Consider the following 6366-nt stretch of genomic DNA (forward strand, 5'->3'; position numbering starts at 1 on the left):
AGGATGACATTGTTATCCCAAAGTGTGTGAAGAGCTCCAGCCTTTGAAGCCAAGAGCTTCCATCTTGTGCCAACATCAAAGCTCAACGTGTGCTGTCATCACATCCTCTCACTGCTCACTTTAGCCCCCTCGCTCATATTGTCTCCATTTACCGTCCCCCTCCTCCTCCATGCGCATCCTCACCAAAGATTTGTTGTGGGCAGCGTCTACACAGAACTTCAACTTTTACCAGAGAGCGAAATAGTGTTCCCTCGTTTATCGTGGGGATAGGTTCCCAAAATAAGTGAAATCCGCGAAGTAGCCAACTTTGTTTCCAATTATTATACATGTTTTAAGGCTGTAAACCCCCCCCTCCCCCCACCATACAATTTATACACTTCTCAGACAGGCATTAACATTTTCTCACATTTCTCTCTTGTTTAAACACTCAAAGTTAAAATTTTGTTTGTGAATTTTAAAGATCAAAGTATTTGGTTGGACGCAAGAAATTATTTGGCTCTTGCGTATTCACTCCTCTGACCGTGCCACGTCATTTGTTCATTGCCGTTGAGTAAGCAGCTCACACAGTTAGCTAGTTTGCGAGCCACCATTGACCACAACAGGCAAGAATTAGATTGATTGACAATGGTCTGCCACCAATCAGGACGCAGAACACGATAGGCAGGTTCTCACTTAGCCAATAAGGAATGTTGTGGCTCAATATTTAGCCGGCTATTGTGTAGTGTGGCTTCCTAATATGCTCGTACAGGCATGTAAACACGCACTGAGACGAGGTGAAACCGCACACGTCAACTCTCACATAAATATACAACACCCTCTACCGGTAGCAGTAGTAAATACAATAACAGACACACACAACAGAGCACCGATAGACGTACTATGTAATAATTTCAATGGGAATAACCTGCAGCAGTGATACTGATGTTTGTAGTGATGTTTTAAATGTAATGCTACTGTTTTGTGCTTTTTCTTGTTTTTTTAAGCTGAATTTTTGCAGTGTAACAAGCTTTGAACGGACAAAGGGGATTCTTTCTTTTCCATAAGTGTGATTAAAACGGCGCCGAAAACATGGTTTCTTGCACATCTGCAACCCCTCTACAGAGTGGTTTTGCATCAAAACGACACCCCTCAACTTGCACTTGATTGACACTGTCAGAAAAGTATTCATGTAACAATAAGCTCATCGTTGTGGTTGCATTGGTACCGAGAGAGTTAACCCGCGCTCTCGCTAACAGTGTCAAACAAAAGTGAGCGTTATCTCAGTCAAGGGATCGTGTTGGAGCCCGGTAGTGTCGGGGAAGGACAAGTTGCTGTGATCTTTTCATGGTAAAGATGATTTGAACTTCTATCCAATAAAGTTTCCCGCAGCACAAGGTGCTCGCTAGCATGTGTTCACAAGGATGCATTGCAGATTACCCCGTGGACACAATCTGTGCAGCTCATGAGAGGCAATTGATGGCAGAGATGAAAAGTTGTGTTCAAACGCAAACGTTTCAGAGCTTTTTCTGGCCTACTTTCTATAGCTTTCAAACATCTTCCACTGCATTGCTCTCCGCTTTATGCCAAAGTGGTTTCACACGACTGGATACACGTCATTTATGCGTTGTCTTCATGTGATGATCATGAATTCAATATTCATGTCTACGTCGTGATTAGGATTGTGGTCCAAACAGGGACACGAAGGAAACCCTTCGCCTCTCTCGCTCTCTCGTACAGAGTAGAGGAAGCGAGTCCTAAATAATGGATGTAATCCACTCCCTGAAACTCTCCCCCCCACTCTCTTTTGTCTCCCTCCCTCTTTATCAGAACATACTCCGCCCTCTCGTCATCAAATGCACAGACACATTTTTTTATTGCTCCTTCGACCCCACAGATGATTAACAACCAGAATGTAGTGACAATTTATCACACGGACGCCTGTCAGGAGGCAGAGGCTCTAAAGAAACGAGGTTGTGGCGACGACGGCGCGCCAGGTTAAGCTTCCGTTCTCCTCTGGGCTCAGCTCCAGGTGCTCTCACTCCAACCTCGGAGACCCCCTTCTCCTCTGTTGCCATAGAAACTCTGATGCAAGCGACTCTTCCTTCCGTTGCGCAGACAGGAGTTCGTAGATGTGTAAGCAAGGCTGAGAGAGGGAAAAAGTAAAAGAAACGGCGGGCATGGGTATTTTTAGCTGCGTGTGCTCTGGATTTTAAAATGTCTTCTCCCGCAAGAGGATCAGCATCATGTCTGACAAGTGTTGCCATGTTGTGGTCCTCCATGCTGCTGTCATGTAACGCTTGTTCATCGTCCTGATACCATATCGGTCTATCATGTCAAGAGTCTTGGATATCAGTGCTCAAAGAGAAATAGTGCATGCACGTTTACCTCTGTCACTCACAGAACAATAGACGGAAGAGCGACACCGGCACAATATTTTACATATGTTTGCCCAAATTGGGAATTTCCAAGCATTAAAATGGCTAAATGAACTTAAATACAAGTATAAGGCATTCAGAAGATGCATTCAAAAAGGATTCCACGCTGGTCACTAGGTGTCAGTAACGTTACTGTAACGTTTGGTCAGACACACGATCGCCAGCCTTGATCACCGGAACAACAGGCTTTTAATGCTTTGAATTCTCCCACAACAGACACAATCATTCCTAATCAAAATCTCAAATAAAAACACGGGCGACTGCTGCGGCCATTACTCATGGCAAGCTGAAACTCAACTCTCAACCCCCAACGTCACTTCCTGTCCACCACACACTGACTTATAGCAACACACACCAGCATGAGTCTTATTTATGTTTTAGATGGCTTATTTACTCGTATTGTGTCTACTGCTGTATATTGGGTAATACACGTGTAAAGGAGACTATAGAGGTGTTAGTTCATGTCTAAAGGGTTCTAATAATGTTTAAAAACCTATTTAGAAGGTCGTGAACAGTTTTTTTTTATGCTCTAACTACAAAAATATGGAATCCTACTTATCACAGTCTGGAACCAATTAACCGCGATAATCGAGGGATTACTGTATTCCACTTGACAATCTGAATTTATTATTACATTGAAAACAAAACCAGATATGAACATGAATCGAGACTGGATTCAGAATCATACCCAAAATCACAAGGAATGAGGTCACAGGATAGACCGCCTTCTGGGAAAACAACTTAAAAAGTGGTTCAGTGGTGTGTTTGACCTCCGACTATCTGTATGACTGGGCATACTCCTGATGAGATGAAACGTCTCCTGGGGTATCTTCTCCCAGACCTGGATGGGTCATGCAAACATACATGATGCCCCTCGGGTGCCTCATTGGATTCAGGTCTAGGGAATGGACAGGCCGTCAATGGTATCGTTGCGTTTGTCATCCAGGAAGTACAGACACATTCCAGCCAAAGGAAACCAAGATTCCACTGTCAAACCAGATGATGGGTCTGAAAATAGGACCCAATGCCGCGTGTAGCGCATCTGCGGGGGCCCTCCAGGACGTGCCTCCCCAGAACTGCCAAAACCATGCTAGAAGATGGAGACATAGCAACATTTTCTACAATGCCTCCAGACTCTCACGACTGTCAGATGTGCTCAGCCTCAGTGTGAACCTGCTCTCATCTGTGAACATAACAGGACACCAATAACAAACCTGCCAATTCTGGTCTTCTCCTGCAAATGACAGTCAGGTTACACAGTCCCCCGCTGTGAACACGGGCCCCACATGTGTACGTCAGGCCCTCATGGAGTCTGTTTCTGACTATTTGGGCAGAAAAGAAGAAGAGCGTGGTCTTGTACTGCCTCCACCTCTGCCTGCTGTATTGGTCTTTCTCCTGGTATCACCGCCATGCTTTCGACACTCTGCCGAGGGACTCTGCAAACTTTCTGGCCCCTGCATGTATGGACCATGCTACCACAGTGCTGGGATTGCTCTACCTTGGAGGAGGTCTGCGCTGACAGAGGACTGCAGGGAGACAGTTGACAAACAGTGGAGAAACAAAGCATGAAAAGAAACAGTTGTGCCTCTTAAAATGTTGCTAAAAGTAAACTGAGTATTGCAGCATTCAAGTGGACGAAAATAGAGCGAATGAATGTTAACTTTATTTAAAGCTTGTCGTGCTCCTCTTACTGGGCCCGCAAATCAATCATAATTTCTCTTGGACAACTGCTTGGCATGTGGTAATTGCAGGAAAGAGCAAAAGGAAAGGGCAGGTTCCACTCAGAACAGCCAAAGGGTGCACATGCTCAGCATCGTATCCACAGGTTGCGTTTGGAAAACAGTCGAATGAGTGCTGCCGGCATTGCTGCAGGGGTTGAAGGGGTGGAGGGTCAGCAGGTCAGTGCTCAGACCATACGTCGCACACTGCATCAAATCGGTCTGCACGGCTGCTGTCCCAGAAGGAAGCCTCTTCTCAAGAGGGTGCACAAAAAAGCCTGCAAACAGTCTGTTGAAGACAACCAGACTAAGTCCGTAGTTCTCAATGAATTACTTGAAATACTACTGAGAGACTGATATCTATTTATTCATCTGTACTTTACAGACAGAACTTGAAACTGAAACCAGGAAAATGTATGAACGTGGAGAGCTGTGAAGCATACACGCATATTCAAGAGTCAAATATCGCATGCCGAGTACAATAAATGTGTACATGTTGGCAGGTCTGCAGTAACACTGAAAGTACTCCCTGCCTCTTGCGCCAAGTGGGTAGTAGAACATTCGGTTCTAGTACCCACTGCTACAATGGGGCCCTGCCTGTATGGTACAATGCATGATGGGACATGAGATGACCATAAATTATATCAACTAAAAACTGTGGCTCCGCTGCAACAGAGCCTGGCTTGGTGATAAAGAAGTAAATGAACAGCCGTAGGTGGTGGTCCAATATCCATGTCGCCAGGTACTCCCTCCTTATTGGATCACACGGGCCTTACAGTTGAAAAAGCAGCAGGACAGACAGCACCTTCAAAGTCCAATACACAAATTTGTGTACTGATGACAAACCGATACAGTACAGCATGGCTGAAAATCTTTCTATACTGATGCTGCCAAGGAGAATTTCAGTCCTAACATGAGGTTGTTGCCTGTGAGGAAAGTATTGAAAACATTTCAACACACGATCAAAAAACATGGCATAGAAAACTAGACATGTTCTGAATCACATCTCACTGACTACATATCAGTCATCAAGCATTGCAAACATTTCAGCATAGCAGAAATAAACAATCACAAAACAAACTAACAACTCCGAACTTAGACAATCAGGTAAATACAGAAAATGTATCGGTGTAGGATCAATACAAAATTTCATAGCAAACTGGACAGCATCTGAGTTGACAACCGAGTCGAAGGTCGTGAACGGTCTTCTTTCTCTGAAATTTCAAACAAAAACAACAAATGAGACCACGAAATGCAATAGTGAAGCTCACCGAAAGCATTACTTTGACAAGGCCATTAAGGTGAACACCAACGAGGAGTTTGTGTCAATTCTTCATACTGACTTTTTCATACCTTTGCCCTCAGCCTCCCTCCTTCACCAACCACCCTCTGTTTTTGTTGACGTGACACGCTTATATGTTGTCGGTGGTAGCGGTGTCGCTTTACCCCCAATTGGCGATCGGTGCGGCATCTACAATAGAATAATAATAATACGAGTTACGTTGTATACACACTATTATTTGAAGGTTGTCTGTCCTCTTTCGTAGTTTCCTTCCACCTCTTCAAGACCTTGTACAGGGAGGGCGAGATCCTCCAAGGTGCCCGCTAGGGGCGGTCTATCGAGTAGCAACTTTTGCATTCACATTTTCTTGCACATTTTAACACCTGCCTCATGATCGCCATCTTGTCGCTGTTGATATCAAAGGAGGCACCAAATGGGGACAGTACAAACAAGCATGACTGGACAAGACATGAGGAGTAACAAGATGTTGCGTTCCATGTGACAAGAGTCATCGCATTATGTAATCTCACATATTCACAATATTTCTTTACACCGGGGGTGTCCAAATTTCTTCCATAGAGGGTCGCATGCTGAAAATCAAAGGATGCCTCTTTGCTCTGTTTTTTTTTCTCATTTTTGCTGTTTTTTGGAGGGTTTAATTTTATAGCTACAATTTATTTAAAAAAAAAAAAAAAAAAATCCGCAAAATAGTCCCCGGACATTCTCTTTTTTGGGAGACCGCAGTATTGATTGTTCCAAAAGTCTTCCTGGGCCTGAAGCTGCAAAACAGCCCCAGACCATCACACTCCCGCCACCATATTTTACTGTTGGTATGATGTTCTTTCTCTGAAATACGCCGTTAGTTTTACGCCAGATGTAATGGGACACACACATTCCTAAAAGGTCAAACTTTTGTCTCAAGAGACCACAGAGTATTTCCCGAAAGGTCTTG

Source organism: Dunckerocampus dactyliophorus, chromosome 8 (assembly GCF_027744805.1).
Source record: "Dunckerocampus dactyliophorus isolate RoL2022-P2 chromosome 8, RoL_Ddac_1.1, whole genome shotgun sequence".
Taxonomy (NCBI): domain Eukaryota; kingdom Metazoa; phylum Chordata; class Actinopteri; order Syngnathiformes; family Syngnathidae; genus Dunckerocampus; species Dunckerocampus dactyliophorus.